The sequence below is a fragment of the Pleurodeles waltl genome, chromosome 9, assembly GCF_031143425.1.
Source record: "Pleurodeles waltl isolate 20211129_DDA chromosome 9, aPleWal1.hap1.20221129, whole genome shotgun sequence".
NCBI classification, from domain to species: Eukaryota; Metazoa; Chordata; class Amphibia; order Caudata; family Salamandridae; genus Pleurodeles; species Pleurodeles waltl.
Window position 1 is genome coordinate 720,835,885 of NC_090448.1, and position 22,242 is coordinate 720,858,126.

The window sequence follows — 22,242 nt, forward strand, 5'->3', positions numbered from 1 at the left end:
GGCGGTCCCCAGGAGCGTGGGGGCTGCACCCCCGCATACCTGAATTATCACCCCAGGGAGGTGGTGGTCACTGGGGCTAACACAAGCTCTTGGCGGGGACCCCATGCACCCCCTCCTCTTTGAAGCCCCCAATGCCCCTGGGACCTGGCCCACCCGCGGTCACAATTAAAGAAAAGGGTGAGAGTTGGCCCTTTAAAAAAAAAAAATCCCAGAAGCAAATAGTTGCTGTAGTCATGTTCAAAATTCCTATGGAAAATGTGCTTTTGGACCCCCCCCTTTTTCTCAGCTCCCACTTGACGGATCACCCCAACACTTTCAAGACAGCAGCTGAATCGTGCTTTCAATCACAGATAAAAGATCTTAGCGGTAAGCATCGAAATCGGAAGCATGCATACAGACTTTTAGCCAGTGCAGGCATGATGTTATCCCTGGTAGGGCACAAAAGTAGAGAGCTTTTAATCTCTAGGATTTTCCTAGTTATGCACCCTTTTGTTCCAGTAGCAAAACCTTGTACATGAACTAAGGTCCAGTACTGGGATTTCAAAATATTAACATCAGCTTTACTGATAGTAGCGGATTCTTCCCATAATCGTTGTAAACCCAGTTTCCGGAACCAGTCATGAACACATTTAAGCAAAGCTACCTGTAAAGCATTGGGCAGATTGGCCAACTCCTGTAGGGGAATGCCTATATTCTTGTAATTCAGGTGCAAACCTCAGAGGTTTTAATGCTATTAATCTTGAGAGGAGTGCTGGTCGGACAGGCAAGAAGTTGCCTCGCAAGGCAATTTTCAATGGTGGCTAACTGATGGGTATCAATAAAGCCTCAAACCTCCACTGTGAAGAGTGCAGCACTCTGGGCTTTTGCGCTGTATACTTCTAAGGCAGGAGACATCGAGCAAGAGAGCGTAGTTTTATATAATCACAGGATAGCCCTAGATCGATGTTGTGCAAGGAGCACACTCTTAGTAAGTTGATAGCCTAATTTGAACTTATCTGAGAGTCTGACCCCTAGGGACTCAATACAATTGACTCTCTAGGAATTATTTTCCTACTTTCACAATATTAGTTTTTTTAACCCTTCTCCTAAACACCATATATTTAGATCCAGGCCTCACGACCTACAAACACCCATACAGTTGTCAAGTAAGACCTGTAGGCCTATCAGTGTTTTAGATATTTGACGAGAGTCATCTGCAAAGAAGCAGAATAGGGATCCTCTTATTGTTTAATGAAGGGGAGTCATTCTGGCACTCTAATAGTTGCTGTACAACATCATTACTATAAAAGGTGAATAGAGTGGGGGTGTGAACACACCCCTGATGCACCCCACACCTAATTAGGATGTGGGCATAGTTCTGTGAGCATGTCTGACCTTTTTGGCTTCTTATTATTAATTTATAAAGGGGCCCATTAAAAGTTCGATGGCTCATTGGACTCGTTTAAGATGTTCACACCCTAAGTCCATCCATATCATAAATATCATCAAACAAACAATAAAATTCTTTGGAGTCGGTAACTTTCACACACCATGACCCATTAGGTCACGTATAACCACACCTTTAGTATCAGTCAGAAAATGTATTTTCCTAGATTAGCAATGCTAGTATCCTGTGAATTAGTCTCAAAACCACATGATATAAGTATATAAACAACACTTGTTGGCCGAATCTTCTAAAGAATCTCAGCTTGACTAAAGCATTAATAACTAATCCCTCTAAAGCCAAAGTACAAATAAACAATAAGAGTAATTGCGCAATGGAAATAACATACATTTAGATTCAGCAATTGAGTAACATCAAATAGCAATTTAGTTAGATGTAGGAAACCTCTCTAACTTCAGATTAGCATCAGCATATTTGGGCTTCATGCAAAAAGAATTAAGTCAACATAAATTTGGAAAACATCTTACTATGGCTCTATCAAAAGCAGCAGATAGTACCTAGAAACAAAAGACAAGTCAACAGTAAAGACATTAGCAATTTGATACACCTTTCCTTATGGATCAGCAAGCTGTGATAATCTTCGTTAGGCGGACATCAGTTCGAATCAGCATCAGCAATGGGACATGTAAAGGGGTAATGTTTCAGAATCGGGGACCCTAAGCTGTCCGAACCATTAGAAAGAAGTGTCTAAGGTAGGCAGTATTTCGCATCAGAAGTCTAAGCAAATTAAAATTTGATCAGAATTCTCTAAGTAAGAGAATCAATCAAATGTGCAACTAGCTCTGAGTATTGAGCACAAAGGTGAGCACTAGCATTAAGCATGGAATACAAGAAGAGAGTGAGCAAGAACTAGATGGTAATACACATTTTGTCCACATGTGTAATAAACTCCTGGAACCTCTGTATCCTGTCCGGTTAGAATGAATGTCCATTTATTCTGAAACAGAAACACATGCCTGCATTCACTTGTTCCCACAAACACCGAATCAACTCTAGATTTAGGGCTATATACACAAAGCTTTCCTGTTTGTTGTGCATCTAAAGCTAATTTCCCTTGTGTTGTTATGTCACTAAATGCATGATCATTTCCTGGTGTTCTTATCACTAACCCTTGGTCTATTTTTGCCTTTAATGCCCTTCGTCTTTCTTCTGTGTGCTCTATGAATCTCTTTTCTATTGGTGTAAGCAAGCATGTTAAATTGTTGCAGTGCCCGGAAGCTGTGCCAAATGTCAACGCAGGCTCAAAGAATCCTCTCACTAATTCTGTGTCATTGTCCTTAGCTATTTTATGCAGCTATCTAATTACAGGAACAAACGAAAACACAACATCATAATAAGAATAGAAATAGTGGATATACTCCTGGTTATAAAATCTTGTTAATAACAAACTACAACTTATGCCATAAGTAAGGAGCAAACTATGATAGGTCACTCCTTTCTCAACTGAAGCAGGAATATGTGTACAAACATAACACTCTTGCATTCATCGGCTCAACATACTCACTCAACAAAGGATAGAAAACATTAGAAGGAAGTTCTTCTTGGGTGTCATCTATATGCAGATATTTCTCATCTAACCTCAAGTTATCTATGTCTGAGAGCATAGTAGTTGTCTCTAAAGCTAAGGTATGATTGGCCTTATTCTTGTCAAGAACAGTCACACCTACAATCAATATCAAACACAAGATCATGCATACAATCGGCAAACCAATATCCATTAATTTACAGCACATACTCTTTCTATCCTGCTGGTTATGGTTACTCATGGTCTGTAAAGGATAAGAAGGAAGAAGAAAGAAAAATATATAGCTATGCAGCAAAAATTCAAAAACAAAATCTTCAGTCTTCGGCAATTATTTACAGCTGTCAGTCTTTGTTTTTCCAGGACCCTTGTCAAAAATAGGTAATTGTGTCAAAATCGGTTTAGCAGCTTGTCAAATCAGGTTATCAAAAGGTTTCTTCCAGTTAATTTTGTCAGTCTCCTATTCTCTTTTCTCAGAATTGCAGGTTTACAACAATTCAGTTCATCAGTTCCCTTCATGTGCCAAAATATTGCCCTGGGATATCTCAATCAAAACAAAAAGACAAAACTTCTTTCTGTCACTCACTGGTAGATACATATGCCCATTCAGGACCTGCGTACCTTCGATTTGCAACTCTCTTTCTTTTCAGCTTTCGACTGTTGTGTAGCCATTTTAGATATAGCCCCATACACTAGGCCAAGCCGCTGTGCACTCTAAAATAGATATATTTTACTCGGCTTTATTTTATTATGGTTAAAATAGCCACTTTTACGGTCTTGTTTTATTTTCTGTTTATCTAACTGTTTTTGCCTGGGCCAGCAATCTGTTCTCAAATAAGACATTCTTGCTCACTCTGTGCTTCTTCCAAGGCTACAGCACAGTACATTGCTGGTGAACGTAGTAGAAGTTGAGTCTCCAAAATTAATAGAAAACACTCATGCTTACGTAGGGACATTTTCTCAGAACATCCGCTGTGTTGTTATAAAAACACTTCCTTGTCCCTTACACGTTAGAGGGAGATACCAGCCAGAGAACCACGACTGTCTGCTGATTGCCGAATGCTTCGCTATCAATGCTAACGCAGATCGCAGGCCTTTGCTCAGGTATGGGGAATGATGCCTTCCCAGGGGAACCTGAAGGGCAGAATTACAGCTTAACATGCTGTGCTCTATCATAGCCTAGGTAGGAGTTAGTCTATTGTCCATAGTGACAATATGATAGCGTTATTTCTATGCTTCACTCTCCTTGTAACAATTTTAATACTGTCATGCTGTGCCGTCCTGGTTATTGCAGTTCACGCTTTGCTATCTAAGATGCAGTCGTTTTATTAAAATCATTATTGGAACATATACTGCCTCTGTTTGTCATTTATTTATGAGACTAAGGTAACTGAGAGAAACGGATGAGACCTGAGTGACCACGGCTTCCCTGAAAAACCAATTATGTCATGCGCTCAACTGCCCAGTCATCCCTGACCTCAGGTAGAGATGAGGCACTTCTAGTTAGCCGGAGCAAAACTCGGATTGGAGCGACAGGTGTCACCCACAGTGGGTCAGACTGAGGGCCATATTTATACTTTTTGACGCAAAACTCAAAAAGTTTAACGCCGGCTAACGCCATTTCTTTGCACCACCTGGGTGTCAAATTTATATTTTGACGCTCCGTGACGCAAACCACGGGTTAGAGTCATTTTGTTTTACTCTAACCCTTGCGTCACGTCGTAAAGAAAAACAACGTTAACACAGCGAAAATGACTTTAATCCGGTTTACGACGTCGCAAACTGTATATGCGACATTTTTCCCCGCAATAGCGTCAAAAAGCGGAGCAAACACAGCAAAATGTGCTAAGGAGCCCCAAAATGGATCTCAGAAGCCATGAGAGACCCCAGGAAGCCTCCAATCGACCAGAAACCAGCCAAGAGGACCCATACAAGACCCTGGAGAGGGGGAAGAAGAAAAGGAAGTGTCGGTTCAGTGCAGGGGAGCAGGAAATACTGGTGAAAGAGGTGACGGAACACCAGCATCAACTTTTGGTCACCTCACAATTGTCAATTGGGGGGAGAGAGGCAACTTGGCAACAAATTGTGGACAAGATAAACAGTGTGGCAGAAGTACGCGAACAGTCACTGAGTGCAAGAAACGCTGGCATGACTGCAAGCGCAGGACCAAGGAAAAGATGGCAAGGAACTGGAAGGCAGCACTGCAGACTGGAGGTAGGGGTCCAGCCCCGCAGGAGGCCCTGGACCAGATGGAGGAGATGGTGGCAGCCGTAATCCCAGAGGAGATCGTCACAGAGATTCATGGTCAGGACAGCGCAGACTATCAGGAAACCACAAAGATTCAGGGTAAGTCTCATGGGGGACAAAACTGCCTAAATGTTAACTGTAAACGGGGGGGGACATACCTACTACACTATGCATGTCAGCCATGAAAATCAAGTAGTGGAAAGGGCAAAGGGGCACGGCACGGGTGCATGGGCTGTGCAGGGGAAACCAGGGGCACAGCACAACACTACACCAACAACCTTTGCATGGGGGTACTCTGCCATGCCAAGGATGTTGGAAAGGCAAAGCCAGTCCAGGAGAGTAGGGTACAACGTAAAACTGGCCTGCTGTCACACGACAGATTATATTGTTGCTACATGAACTAGGGCTCAATGTCCAGTCTCAGGCCATATCCGCAAGTGGTATTTACCATTGACAACAGTTGCTACTACCACCTGTGCTGTGTGTGCAGGTCAAGTAGCTAATGGCAGTTACGTGCCCATGTATCAAACACACCCAAAATAGAGAGTTCAGGATGACGACGTTATCAATCCCCTGTAATCCCTAACAAAGTGCAAATCCTGTCAAATGCTCATGTCTATAGGCACTATAAACATCAGGTATTATTACATACATTAGGAGGTACACACCAGTAATGTCATACCCATGCTGCACATTTCAGGGTCTACCCCATGCCTGTGTTACAATAGCTGCATTGCCACCTTGCAACATCCCAACTGTCATACTGCTAAGACAACAGCATTGAGAGGGAGGACATATGTGTCTAGCTAGGTAAACACACTTGCACAGTCAAAAGAGAAAATGGAACACTGCCAGGCCCATCAGTGCAATCCAATGTAGCACACATTCCCCAACATCAACATTACACACTACCAATGCTGACATCTGTATGGTGCCATGCCAATGCTATACATAGTATGTGCTAGGTCTCAGCAACATATAGGTGTATGTGAAATATCCAAGACTGGGTCAGTTCCTTATTGTTAAGTGTGGTGCAAGTGGCATCAGAACTCCCACAGCCATTTCAAGGCCTCACCATGCTAATGGAAGTAGACGGAGGGTTGAGTAGGACAAGAAGGTGTCAACATACAATTTGGACAGAACCTATATTTAGAGGATGTGACGCAGACAATTCCCCAAACTGCCCACACTACATGTGACATGCAGGTGGGGCATAGGCCTGGGAGAATGCTAATATTAATGACAGGAACAATGAACAGGAACCAAGATTACAATGTTCCACTAATAGGAAGTCAGTAACGTCACATTACAACTGTCACAACACAGACACACTAATAGTACGATATCTCATTGCAGAGGACGGTGGCTCTCCTGGGGCTAGGCCTGTCCTGGACTTCCCTGATGACATGGATGACGAGCTGACAAACATTAGCCAGCAGACCCTCCAAGATGTCCTTGGAACCCTCCAGACCCCACCTTCACTCACAAGGAGGAATACAGATACAGCAGCCATCACAGAGCACCCACCCACCACCCCAATAGTACGACCTGCAAGCTCCAACCCAGCTGAGGACTCTGAGGACACTGGAACCACCTTTGAGAGGACAGTAGTGGGAATAAAGTGGGAGTTGGCCAAGGAGATCAGGGTGGGGATGCAAAATATGGCAGCCAGCCTTGAGGGGATGCACACGTGCATGATGTCATCTGCTGAACAGGCAGCAGCCATGCAACCGCTACCATCCCTCCTGCAAGGACTACAACAATGTGTAAGGGAATTCACCACAGCAGTTAGGGAGTTGCCACAACACCTGGCATCCCAAACCTTTCACTGCATGCACTAATGCAATCATGACCCCCTCAGGGCCGACCTCGCTGCCTACCACAATGAGGTAGCTGCTATACTCAAGAACCAGCAGCTCCTCCTTGCTGCAGTAATGCCATTAATAGCCCCACAGCTGGCAGCTACCGGGAATTCTGACTCCACGTCTTCAAACACTGAAGTGTGTGTTGCTCCTTCAAACCCACCACCACCAAGGGCAGAGGAGATGACACACACATCAGAAGATGTGGAGCAGATCACCTTCACCCGTAGGAGTACCCGGTAGCACTAGTCCATGCCACTTGGGCACTGATATCCTAGGTCCTGTGCTTGTTAACATGCCAGTCTTGCAACAGCTGCTCATATGTACTGTTCTCCAGCACACTGTTTACCTTGACACTATGCTCTGTAATTGTCTCTCACTACCTCATTAGCAATTCATGTTCCTCTGCACTGTATGACACTTCACCCCAGCATGTCCAATGACATGTCCCATTGCACTTGTGTTGCATCACAATAGAAGGCGTCACACTAATGGACTCACAATCCTGGACTCTGTAAATATTGCACTATAGCACTTTAAAATAAATAGCACTTACATAACCACTTTGTCTCTGTGTAATGTGACACATCAACTGTGTAGGAGATTAGTGATGTATGTCACATGTCAATGGCCATAGAATGGCAATACAACAGTGTTGAAAGAATGTGGGCTGATAACTATGCACTGGGGTCTGGATTTTATCATCATCTGTTCTTCCTTAGGATTATTTCTGAAGTGAAATGAAAACAAACAGTATAATGCTGTATAGTACAGAAAAGTCAGCTTCAAGATATGTATAAGCTAAAACTCAATGTGGCCAACATTCGATTCAAGACAATCTTTATGTATGTGACATCTGACTATAATCATTCATATCACACACACACACCATACAGCAGGATTGGATGTGTACGAGTGTATGGACAAATATGTAACCTGGGAGTACAATGTAAGAAATGATAGGTGTGATTTATGTATACAGAACTACATAAGAATATAATATCACTCAGCTTATCAGGATTCACATGAACATCAGGCTTCAGGCAGACGTCACACAGTGCCCAAGATTCCAATTTAGGACTCAAACGATGACAGATTTAAATACACATCCAACCTTCACAACACATTGGGAACCATAGTAACCTTGAGTGGTGGTTGCAATGGATGGCAGATGCATAGAGAAGTATCTTTGGGTTAGCTGCCAATGTGACAGCTCATTTGGAACTGGGAATAACCATGTCAACAATGGGATTCTGATGCAGGATGGAACAGAAATGCAAATACTAAATTGACACTGTACACCCATGCCAAGGCCCAGATCTCCAAGCATATGACACATACTGTAAAGGAGTTCCTAAAACTTTATTTCACAGTAATAAAGGAAACTTAAACTAGGGGAAACACCTAATAAACCTAACCTATCCTAAATACACATTACCCACAAATGGCCCTAACTACCCTAAGCTAAACTTACTTATCACATTTAACTAAACACTTAAACATCAAACCCCACCCCCTTATATGACGGGACACATGTAGGACGACATATATTAACCTAAACACATAATAACTTATCCTAAACAAATATATATTTTTTGGGTATTTTGTTTTTATATACACATAAACCCTAAGATCATCCCCCACCGACCCACCCACAAACAAAACATGTAATAATATAACTCCCTCAACCCCCAACCCAATTACACTAACTAAACTAACAGCCTACTCTAACCTAACACTAAGCCCCCTAAACCCACTAAAGATAAGAATGAGTAAAGAGGAGGGAGGGGAGGGAATCATGGGTGAGGATCCTATAATTACAAATTGACCCTCTGCAGGATTTTTTTGATACCCCGCAGTCTCCTGTTGTTGCGGGACACCTCCTGCTGCAGCCTGTCCATCCTGCGCAACATTCTTCGCATGTCACGTTTTAGTGTCTGTATGTCCTGATTGTCTATCACAGCAGCTGGGGTTGTTTGTGTTCCACTTGTTGATGCCATTGCTGGTGCCGGTGCTGTGGTTGGAGGGGGAGGTGCAGGAGTTGCTGCTTGTGGGCCTGGAGCAGATGAGGTTGAGGGACCTGCTACAGTGGCTGTCATCCTTTGGGCAACTGTGGTCTGAGCTGTAGTGGTGGTGGTGGCTGTCGTGGGCGAGGTTGGCCCCCCCTTGGGCAAGTGCCCTCCAAACCCCTGTGGCTCTCTCATGGCGATAACGGCGTGCCATATTGCGGAACCCAGCCTCCACATCTAGTATGTGGCAGTAATGCATTGCCCGCCTCTGGAATTCCCAGATCTCATGGGCATTCATGTTGGCAGCTGTAAAAAATAGAGAAAGCCAAACATTAGTGACATCATTGTGTGATACATCTACAGAAGATATTCTAACACTTCCTCACAAATAGCACATACAGTCCAAATCACAGTACAGATTATAGAATGTCCCTGAGGAATGACATGCCAACTTAGCCTACACATTTACTATCTAACAGCATAGCAATGCATAACAAGGTGTGTACCTAATTAAATGATCTGTGCATCTTTGTACTGCTATTAGTCACATAACAAATGCTGCAAGTACTCCACATGTGTCAGGCCAACGAATGGCTATCTTCTGGATGACAATCAAGGCCCACAAGACCTGTGATTTGTAAATGGAACTGCATGGATGGTATGCAGTTGCTAATCATGAGGGGGCATCGTAGGTTGGAACACATCAATGTTCGAATTACATGTCTGTCTCCTACACAAGGATTCTCACACCTAGGTACACATATTTCCTAACCCTAACCCTGTGCCTCGGGGGGGATGGACATGCAACACATACTTTCAAACATCAAGGACAGCCAGGAAGCTTTGGACAGCTTTCCATGGGTTTAGTCAGTCCACCACAGGTAAGGAGGGCTGCCAACTAGGATTGACTCAAACATTGGACAATCACATCCACATTTATTTTTCTAATTGCGGACAATTGTCAACATCATTAGCTCTCACTGATACCTTTCCAAAAACAAGCACATTGATGCAAGCACCCATCTGGCTTTGACCTGCATGCATGCCTATGACATTTCACTCAAGTGCCACATAAACGGAGCACATCATGTGGAGCTAGATGCTGCTAGGAAGTCAAACATACAGTCCTACATGTTCATTACTTAACAGCGATGCTCAAGTCTGTGGGTAGGACTTCGGCATCACTGGTCTGTGTGAATCAGGGTATGAATGGCTGACTAAATCATGAAACTGGCCACCTCCAGTTTAATCATTGGCAGACATGTAGCAAAAAATCACCATGTTCACCTGCCCATGCCTATAGCGCAGCACTCGACTCCCAGTATATGACTCTCCACCACAGAATGTCCAACTCAAACATGGAACAAAATGTAAACCTCCAGTCAAGTCACATATCAGATCATGTGCCAGCACATCATACCTTGCACTGAGTCCAAAACACAGGAGTCAATCACACAACAGCTGCAAACACAACACAGGACAAACATATTAACACTTACTGGATACGTCTGGGTCCGCAAATCGAGCCACTTCACCAATTGTACATGGGGCACGCCACCTGTAAAACATGGAAGGGTGAAATGTGCTCAATGTCTGCTCCCTGTACAAATCTTGGATCAACAAATTACTGTGTGTGACATTTTATCTGATAGAGCAGCACATCAGGCATGTAGATACCCCAACACACATACTACTGCAAACATGCATTGACACTGTCTCTCCAGTGAGTGATAGACACACATATATTCACACATGCACTGGCCCTAACAATCATGTGGTGCCAAACACGATTACTCAATTTTGTGCTTAATTATCTCTAGAGGGTACTCCATTTAATCATTTGTTATTATGAGAGACATGCAAAGCCACATTCCTGCTGCACTGCAATACCAGTGACTCAGGTATTGTGCTTGTGCATCAAGGGACAATGAGTTACTGTGTGATGTTCATGTGGGTTGAGTTTTGTTCAGGAATTATTGTGCTTTCAATGGTCCATTATATGTGTGCCTGTGTTGTATGTAGGTTACATATGCCACAATGGCAGTGTACCCAGAGCCGTATATGCCCCCTATGACACCATGATGGCAGGGGTCCTGTGTGTTACTTGATGACAATGTTATGCTAAACATGGATTGGCCATTTATCTAAATCAAAACAACAAAAACATATATGCTGGAAGTGTCTAATTTGATCACCCATGACAGAATGCATGGGCACAGGTGTAGTCATTGCACCTGAAATGTGTTCCTCTGGGCCCTGTGTACCTATATCAGGTATTGTAGATCGCAGTTTGCCACATTCATAATCTTATAATTGCCAAGTTGGGTGATCTGTGGTTATACAACCGAACTGACACTGTCCACTAATTAAAACATGGTTTAGCAAATGTCCTACTTCTGCAATCTTGATGAGGTAGGTCTCTATTTGTAAGCACCTTGGCAATGGTGGCACTCACAGGAATGCTGGCCTGCTGATCTTAGCATACCACCATGTCTGTGATAGCCTTCATACTGAGAAGTTAACAATTGCACATATGCTGCACTAGATTAGCAGGGGTGTACCAAACGTAAACTAGCAAACTATTTTGTCACTTTAAATGTATGATGGAAGCAGTCAGTGGTCCCATGCACAACATCATGCAAATAAATACTTTGTGACCATGCATTCACAAAGTTCAGGGATCCCATGATTACCCATTAACTTTAGAAAATTGTTTGGCCATAAAATGACACAGATGGCAAATGCACCAGCTCTGTACCAGCAATTGTGCCCAAGGCAAAAATGTTGTTGGACCATGCTACTCACGGATAGGATTTCGACGCCTCCTCTGAAAAGCCACAAGATGAACATGTTTAGTACTACTGCAATCTGGTAGAATTTGGGCACAATTATGTTTGGCCATGTGAAAGATTATCTGTCCAGACTTAAACACACAGAAACAATGAACTTAGGGCCAGATGTTCTTTTTTTGTGTGTAGCATTTGCTTCATTTGTTTACGCTACAGCTATAGAAAGTAGCACAAAATATTTAGATATTATCAAGAGTGCACTACTTTGGCATCCATAATTAATTTAAATGCTGCACAAACCAAATTGAAATATCAGCCTAAGATATTACCAGAAGTTAGGATGATCTTTGTACGTGTGGCCATGAATACTATTCAGACATGTATTAAAACATTTGGGGACTACACTGGTTCCTTGCATTAGCATGTGAAATACATCTCATTCCTGGTACACTCACAGGCCCTTGTTTGTGCTGCGTTACCATCATCTATTGACGTCACAGCAGCACTAATTTACAAGGTAAAGTTGTCTTTTGTAAGTTTGTGCAGCTTTTGCATCAACAAATGACGGTAATGAATGGCAAAAATTGTATAAATCAGGGCCACTGTTTGTTCAACTTGCATTCCACATGTGTACAAACATTGCATGCAGCATGTCACAAAGTCTGCTACTGTCACTACTGAGCATTTTACTGTACGGATTAGTCTAATTTGTACTCACCAACAGGGCCACCAATCACCACATCCAGGTGGTCCAGCAGGTCCTGCTCTTGGGCCACCAGGTCAGCCCAGCGATGTTTCAGTTGGTGGTCTTTGCGCTGGCTGTTGAAAAGGTCTTCTTAGGTGGAACAGCACCTTTGCCCACCTGAGCATCCTAGCCTCCGTGTGATACCCCTGTATCACCCTGCCACCAGCCTCCAACATCAAGGGGAGGAAATGGCACACCAGCCACACAAAGGCCCCAAGCTCCTCCTCACCCATTCTCCCCAGAAGTGGCCTTCTTAACATCTCAACAATAGTAAGGATAGGAAAGGGTAAAGAGGGAAAAACAGGGAAAGGAGGTACGGTAAGGAAACTTAAAGAACCCACAAACAGCCCAGCAATACCCAAACTAACAATACCCACTAGCACACCCCCAACAGTACAAAGACAAATTTAATCTAAAAAAATGACAAAAACAAACTTACACTGATTTACAAAGACACTTACAAAAACAACAGATGACAATGGCAGTAGCACCCAGGAGACAAAAGCACAATATTCACAGACACAACTTTATACACGGCCACACAGTCTAGAAGAATCACAGACTGCAAAGTGAAAGTGAAAGTACACCCACTATACCATTTCTGTAAACAGGATATCCTATTACATCACTTCCTGTCTCAAATAAGGTGCGTTTTTATTCTAATGCGTGACATTTTATGATGCTTACGGGCTTTGCGTCAATATTTTTATACGCATATGCTTAAAAATTCCCCCTCATTCAAGGATCAATACATTTTTCATGGATAACCGATTTCATGGGGTGTGCTGTTGGAATGAACACTAGGGACCAATCAATGTATTATGGGTGTGAACGTCATTTTTTAACAGATATGCGTCATATTTTGACGCATAATCGTCTTTTTTTACGCTTTTGCATCAACAAATCTGTCTATAACTGTGTTTGTGTCATTTTTTTTTTTTTTACATACATGAAGGCTATAACTATACAAAGATAGGATGTTATGACCTGCTGTGTGTGTTCTAGTGTTTGGGGACATGTGGCAGACCACACTACTGCGGACCATAATACTCATGTTGTGCCGGATTAGCTCTCTCAACTAAAGCAACACAAACGTTTGAAATAAAATTGGTATTTCCTAGTTTGAACAGGTGTTGCATCCATAGAGGATAGCAAGGCTACGCAATTAAACAAATAGACTCATGGCCTGTGTGTTTATGTCTGTGAATTAGGATATTTCAATTGTTGTTGTGCCTCTGTGTGAACGTCACAAGAAGTGTTTTACATAATGTGCATGTATGAATGTGTTGTAATTGTGTATAACCATCAGATGCCATTCATTGAGGTACATCAGTCATGCTATGTATTTGTTATATCTGTTGCATCTTATGCTGTGTGAACTTCCCTGACTTTGGGGACAAAACATCTCCCATGACACACTATACACTGGATTGATAGAGGACGGTTGATAATGGCAATGTCAGAAATGTAACACATCACATTTAATGAAATATTGGATACCAATTCATGGTCACTTGTGTGTATACTACCCATGATTCAGGCATTTGAACATGCTAGTTAGGTACAGTGTTTGTGACACAGAGTCTCAAATCCAATCAAAAATATTTTTTGCACACCACAGTTTGAGTCCGATACATGATGTATGTTTCTCCTGTGGCTGTGGAGGACCAGCAGACCATGCTGCATGTGTTCACATATTTCCAGAGGTTCATTGCACAAAGGTGTCCAGTTCAAGTGTGTGGCCATGTGTACCCTGCGTCAGTATTGGCCTTCATGTTGTCATAGTTACGTGCAGGTCTAGTCATGAGTCTGTGGAGCCATTCCCTCTATTAACATAGTATCCTTCAAAGAAGATTTGACCTAAAGCCAAAGATCTACTGATGACACACATGGTGATAGTCCAGCTATGGCACTGCAGAACTTTGATAAGGCTGACTACAGGGCAACCTTGGTTTGCTCAAAAACTTCATGGATGAGTAATAGGTAACAGGCAGCTTTCATCACAACATGTGTACACAGGGTGGGCTTGAAAATTCCCACTGCAACAGGGAACATCTGTGCCTCTGTGCTAATTAATCTCACAGCTAGTCACCACACAAGCACCATCAAAAGGTGGCGGCAGAAGTGAATCTGTGTCTGGACCGTCAGGGCACAAACATGTTTTGTCCTCACATACACATTGGCAAGCCTTGTTTGTTGTGCTGGAGGCACCGTACCAAATCCATGCATACAGCCATAGCACACTGTCACTGTTTGGCAATAATGAATACATGCAAAACCATACAAGGGATGGGGGCTGAATTAGGCCATTTGAATACATGTCCCAGAACTGATAACGATGAGTAAAATGATTGAACTATACTATCTGTTTGAGGATTCATTGTAGACCTACCAGACACAATACCTCATGAGGAAGGAGAGGGCATCAAAAGCAACTATGCAACAAATGTAGCCACAGGGAACCTCTATGGTTCACGCAAAGACAGGAACCAGTCTGGCTAACAGGATTCAGGCTCTGCCAGGAACAAACATGAACAAGGCAAATACACAGTGAGCAGACTCTGATTGGGAAAAGCTCAGACAACACTGTGGGAACTAAAAACAGTTTGTGCTGTGGTCTGCAATGTTACATAATCCCCAAGGGCTCTGGTACACAAGTGATTTGTACGCCAATGCACAGCAAGGAAATTCTGAACATGGCAATTTCTAAGCAGTTCCAGGCAGCAGCAAGGGCAGGGCAGGTTGAAATGGCTGGTCTGCATGGTAGTGCTCACAGGTGTGTGCAGCTTCAATCTCTCACAAATCCTGTATTTGAGAATCAAGTTCAAAGGGCCAAGTGGACCTTTCACATGGGAAGCAATGGACAGCTGATTACAGGTCTCACCGACTACCAAGCAGTGCATTATTTGACCTGAAGTCCATGCAGACTGATGAACTATGACTATGGCATGCCATACTGAAGTGGGAAGCACACATGAGTCAGAATAGGAGTCTGGGTGTGTGTAGCTGGAGATTCTCAGGGTACAGATAGTCCATTTACAGGGCCCCCTAGAGAAGGGTGTGGAGAGACTTAAAACATGGCAGTGGCAGGACTTATTACCTGGGATGGACTGCGCAGGGCATGTCTTGTGAGCAATGCTTGTCATACCTGGGGCACTCGTGCTATCCATTTTCAGCTTAGATGGACTTCTTGTCACACATGCTCCTTGCAGAGATAGCTGATGTCACACTTACTGCTGCCAAGGGTCTGGTCATACATTCTTGTTACCAATGCAATAGCACATCCACTGCCTTATGTATGAGACACTTTTTTTCCTTATGATTGATCGTGTCTTAGTTGTGTGTCATTTGCTGCAGTTGATCATGTTGGCAACATGGATGTGTCTCATAGCTGTGGTCCTCTGATATTGCCCTTCACATGTGAAATAGAGAGGATATATGTCATTTACACTGTGTGTGATGTTGGCTGTACAGTCATACCCATCAAATGTGATGTGGCTTTTTCAGTATCCTAATCTGTATTTCTGCAATGCTCCATGGGCCTAAACTCTGATTATGATTCCTAGGGATCATGTGATGAATAAAACACTACCCAGAGCATGATTGAGTGATGAAGTTAGGTGTTTCATGACATATGATAACAAAGTGGTGATGGTGACTATAGTTAGAAGACGTTTAGTACGATGTGTTGTCTGCAATGAAATCCTGCAGCAGTGTTTGGATGTTCCCCCTCATTTTCACGGACAGCATCCTCCTTTTCCTCCTCTTCAGGCATTTGTGGGTCTGGATCATAGAGGGGAATGTTTCTCCTTACGCAAATGTTGTGCAGGATGGCATGGGTCAAAATGATCTTGCTGACCATTTCAGGTGAATATAGGAGGCTGCCTCTGGTGATGTCCAGGCACCTGAATCTGGACTTGAGGATGCCAAAAGTCCTCTCACCTATGGTGTGTGTCCTACGATGTGCCTCATTATAGGCATGCTCTGCTGCTGTGCTTGGGTTGGCAAATAGGGTCGTGATCCATGGCTGGATCCCATAGCTCTGATCAGCTGAAAGAGAAAATGAGGGTAAATATTTGGTTGTTGGTTGCACCTTGGTTATCACTTTGCATGGCAGTTGTCATCTTGTGTCGTCTGTGACTCATCTGTGTTTGTGGTATTGTGTGGGATCCTAGGCTTCTGTGATGTTCTTTCTGCATCATGTTGTTTAACTATCAAAACTGGTGTTTGGCTGATTGACCTGATATCAGTGGTATATTTAGAAACTTGCTTTTCAGTGTGTATCTCCCATGCATTATGTAATGTGAAAGAAATGTCCGTGTGCCTTCACTGGAGGTTACATAATACTTCCACACACACAATTGATTCCACTGTGGTGGTAACACGGTTGCACTAAATGGACTGAATATCCCATCCAATTCGACCTATGTAATTGCATGTGAAATGCAACAGTGAGGCCCTATTATTTGGCTAGGTGACAATGTACAACACATCTCCATAAGTTGGCAGCACTGAAGTGTTCACAATTGACAATGCACAATTATCCCATGTGTGACAAGTTCTCTGCAAACCTATTTTTGTGCCCTCACTGAGTTGGCACATATGCAAACATGTACCTGCACTACTGAACTTTCTCCAGGTGAGCTGGCTAACTTGGTTGTGGGGGTGAAGGTTTTAGTGTCAGAAGGTCCATGTGCCTGTACATCTGTTATGTAAATGGGGAATTGTCTCAATCCGTATGTGTAGCAGTGTGCACTTTGCATTAGTGTCACATCCACATGTTTTCATAGCACAGTCCACTTCCTTATTGCTAGCGGGCAATGTCACCCCACGAGTGATGTGAGATGTTGGTACTGCCTCAATGATTCCATGTCACCTTCATTAGAGTCAGCATCATCATGCTATGTGTCTCATGGAGTTTAACCTGCAGCAAAACACATTACACACCCCTTACACAGTACGTATTGCTTGGAAGAGTGTGCAATTGAGTGTTATTGTTGTGATATTGGAAGATTCATCTTCCAAGTTGTACTGCCAGGTAAGGCCATGTCATTGTCACTGTGTGGTTTTAAATTGGTCCCGTGGGGCTCTGGAGTGACATCTCTTGTTATTTGCATCTGTCATTTGTCCATAGGTGTATATCCCATTGGACAGGATATCAAACATGACTACCAGTGTCACAACCTCAGTGTCTTCCTGGCCACGTGTCAATGTAGTGGTGTATGTGTTGTGTGCCCTACATGGTTGCTGTGCTGTGTGTAAATTCCTAGGTTTCTGTACTTATCGACAAGTAGGACATTGCCATATCGTCCATTCTGGAAGTGCTGATTGATGGTGCTGTGGCGGAAGATGAATGAATCATGTACACTCCCAGGATACTTTGCCACAATGTTGGTGATCAATCCACGGTGATCCACAATGGCCTACACATTGATGGAGTTTGTGTGCTTCCTGTTGCAGCAGGTGGCATAATCCGTACATGTATGCAGTCAAAGGCACCAAGCATGTGCGGGAAGCCATTGATTTGATAGGGCCCCTGTTTGGTCTCCTGGTGCTTCTGCTGTGTGTTGGGGAAGCTGATGTGGCGGGTGTGAGGGAGATGATGGCATCAAGTAATGTGGGAAGGAAGGCAGAGAATGAGGGCTGTGAGATCCCAGTAACCAGGGCCCCAGTGGTTCGAAAATAGCCACTTGCCAACATGTGCAGGACAGCTAGCAGCTTGGTCTCTGGTGGAATGATGTGGGGTGTCTGCAAGCTGGGTGTCAACTGTGGCTCAATGTGGCGCAGCAGTTGCTGTATGGCTTGCCAGTTTAGTCTGTACCTTTGGATGATGTCATGTTCCCTGATGCCCTGAAGGGTTGTCCTGGTCCTGAATATCCTCTTCTGCCTTCTGCGTTGCCTTTGGAATCCCTGTTGGTGTGGTAGAAGCTGCTGCTGCTGTTGCTTCTGTGCTCTGCGTCTTCGTGCATGTTGGATGAATAGCACCTCCATGTCTTCCTTTTTGAGCTCTGATGTTGCTTCTGTGAGTTTTCCTTAAGTACTGGTGAATTTGCCCCATTTTAACGCTTGCCCTGACCCAGGTGTTAAATTTTGGGGCAAATTGGGATTTGTGTCATTTTCCGGCTCCGCCTCCCAGCCGTGCGCCATTTTTGCGCAGTTGGATAAATATGGTGCACTGGTGTTGAAGTCATTTTTTAGACGGGAACGCCTACCTTGCATCTCATTGACGCAAGGCGGTTTCATGCATCCAGAAAATGACGCACACTGGGATATTTTGACATTAGACGGGTCTAGCATCAAAGTAAAATATGGTGTTAGCTTTGCGCCGAATTTGCGTCAAAATAAATGATGCTAATCCGGCGCAAAGGGAGTAGAAATATGGGCCTTAGTCTCCCACGCCGCGGGCAATTCTGCAGCTCAAAATCCAGTAGTCTCTTTAGAATAATGAGAGCCTGCGCGACATGGCGCCATCAATGTTTGGTCAGGCTCTAATTTTTGGGTCCTCCGGAGTATCTCTGTCTCATTATATACAACTATACCACAGTACCGTATACGGAGATGTCCATGGTATTGAGGAATTCCACTCCAGCTTTCTAGGCTATCCTATCTGAGGATGGAGGTTGTTCAAGCTTGCACTTTAAAAGGAAATACCCTATTTAGTGTGCCTTCTCTGAACATATCTTCTATCTAACATGGCAAATCCGCAGCAGGTAGTAATAGCAGTCAATATGAGACAACCTCTGACTACACATTTATTAGCAAATGGCCTAATGGCCCAGGGGAGTCCAGTCACATTTGTGGTGGACGCCCATCCAGCTTATAGAACAGAACCTTTCTATTCTTGGGTCACATTTCCAGCAGTTGATGGGAACACAAACACATTTCAGCATTATACACCTGCAAACGTACCTGGATAATACAGGGCACATGCATATTTAGAAATACCGGGCCAGATGTAGGAAACAAAAATTTTGCGACTCGCAATTTGCGAATAGGTGCGACTCGCAAATTGTGAGTCGCTAATGGAAATGCAGGTACAATGTCAGTGTTCAAATAGCGACTCGCACCCGGAGTCGCAATGCAGAGAGCGAGTCCGCTGTTTGCGAGGTCGCTTTTTGCGACCGTGCAAAAAACGAACACGCAATTTGCGAGTGGGTGTCGCAAATTGCGACTTGCATGTAAATTGCTTACAGGTGCTGCAGAACACTCCATAAAAAACTCCAGAACACTCTGGAAACACTTCCTGGCACATGATGATGACATCACAGCCAGGAAGTTTACAAATACACCTGGGAGGAGGGAGGACCACACCCTTTTTAACTGCTGAACTACACACAGGAGAAACAGCAGCTGCAATGGAAGGAACTCCTAGAAAAAGAAAACTTAAATTCTCAGAGAAGGAGCTGGAGGTGCTGACAGATGAATGCTGTCAGCACTATGATGAATTATTTGGAAAGGCAGCCCTCAATGTGCCAGAAGCCACCAAAAGACAACTGTGGCAGGAGATCCAGGAAAAAATCAACTCCCTGGGGGTGAGCCACAGGAGTGTTGAAGAAATAAAAAAACGGTGGTATGACCTCCGTCCCGGACCAAGGAGAGGGTGGCTGAAAGGCTCCGGGAGATGGGAGGCACAGGAGGGGGACCATCTTCAGTACCACCACCCACACCCCTGGAAGAAAGGGTGGAGGAGACCCTGGAGCAGGAGGCAGTGTCAGGATTTGGAGACCTGGACACCTCAGAGCCCACCAGATCAACCGGTGAGTACCATGTGATATGCCTGTACCCCTATCAATGCCATACCCCCACCCACCATGTACACAGGGGCATGCTCAACCAAGATAGCTCCATTTCAGGGTAGCAAACACCAGAATGATGCATTATGGGAAATGTAGTCAAGTAGGCAGTTCATAGGCAATTGTTTATTAGGAAGTGTGCAACAGATAGTAGACACTGACAGTCTGTTCCCCATGTCCCACAGGTCTCCCACAAGACACCACCACAACCCACAGCAGCCAGCCCCATGAGGACAGCTCAGGAGCCGCCAGCACTCCCACCTTCACGGCCAACACCATCCCTGTTATGTCCACACCTGCTGCAACTGTGTTCCAGGAGGCTGCGCCAGCAACAGGCAGGAGTGATACAGTTGAGCACACAGGGCAGCCACCGCTGCGCAGGCGACGCAGGTACAGGAGATCAGGGCTGCAGGCTGTGTCCGGCCGTCAACCTACCAGCAACAGTGAGGCACAGCTGCTGCGTGGTCAGCGCCTGCAAAACAACATATTAGGGCGGATTAGTGGTGTGCTGCACCGCTTTGTCAGAAATAACGAGGCCAGCATGCAGCATCTGAATTCCAGAATTGACATTATTGCCACAAACACTGGGGACCTAGCCCTGTCCATGAGGGATCTGGCGGCAGGACTACTGGCACAGGCCGAGGGTGGGTGGCGCAGGGACCGTCAGCTCCTACAAAGACTAGATAGGATGGCCACATCAATCGGCAGACTGGCTGTGAACACCACTGGCCTGTCGAGGAGGACAGTTGGCCTCCAGGTCGAAATGGGCCATTTTGCTGGAGATGTGGCTAGGGGCCTGGGCCGTATCACACATGTGATAGACTTAATGGAGGCACGGCATCTGTCCAGGGGCACAGGGGAAACACCCCAGGACAGCGAGGAGGGCTCTACAGTGAGCAGTGTCTCTGCCACTGACACTAGGGTGCTCCGGAGTACCAGTACCCGGCAGAGCACTGCAGAAGCACCAGGGACCAGCCAGGCTGGCAGGGCCCGCCGAAGGACATAGACATTACCCTGTCCCTGTTGATGTGGCACCTGACATCAATGTGCCCCATGCATGATTTGCATTTAGATGACCATGAACAGTTATTATTTGTAAATAGTTGTATTTCTGCCCAAATTAAATAGTTTTTTGGTTCCACTTAACAAATGGAGTTTTTGGTCAATAGGTGAGTATGGTTGGAGTTGAGACGTACCTTCCAAAGTATTGGCTTGCGATGTGTTCCCGTCTCAGTCTGCCTTGATTAGCTATACTCCGATCCCCATGATGGCGATGTGGTTGCTCTTGCTCTTCATCCTCAGGATCTGGGTCTGCAGGGGTGAGAGGTAGCCCACGTCGGGTGGCTATATTGTGAAGGATGGCGCATGCGACCACAATTTTGAATGCTGTAATGGGGGTATACTGGAGGGCACCTCCACTGCGGTGGAGGCATCTGAATCTTGCTTTCAGTAATCCAAAGGTGCGTTCGATAAGGTTCCTGGTCCTCTTATGTGCATTGTTGTATCGCCTCTCACATTCATTGCTCCGCCTCCAAGCCGTGCGCCATTTTTGCGCAGTTGGATAAATATGGTGCACTGGTGTTGAAGTCATTTTTTAGACGGGAACGCCTACCTTGCATCTCATTAACGCAAGGCGGTTTCATGCATCCAGAAAATGACGCACACTGGGATATTTTGACATTAGACGGGTCTAGCGTCAAAGTAAAATATGGTGTTAGCTTTGCGCCGAATTTGCGTCAAAATAAATGATGCTAATCCGGCGCAAAGGACGTAGAAATATGGGCCTTAGTCTCCCACGCCGCAGGCGATTCTGCAGCTCAAAATCCAGTAG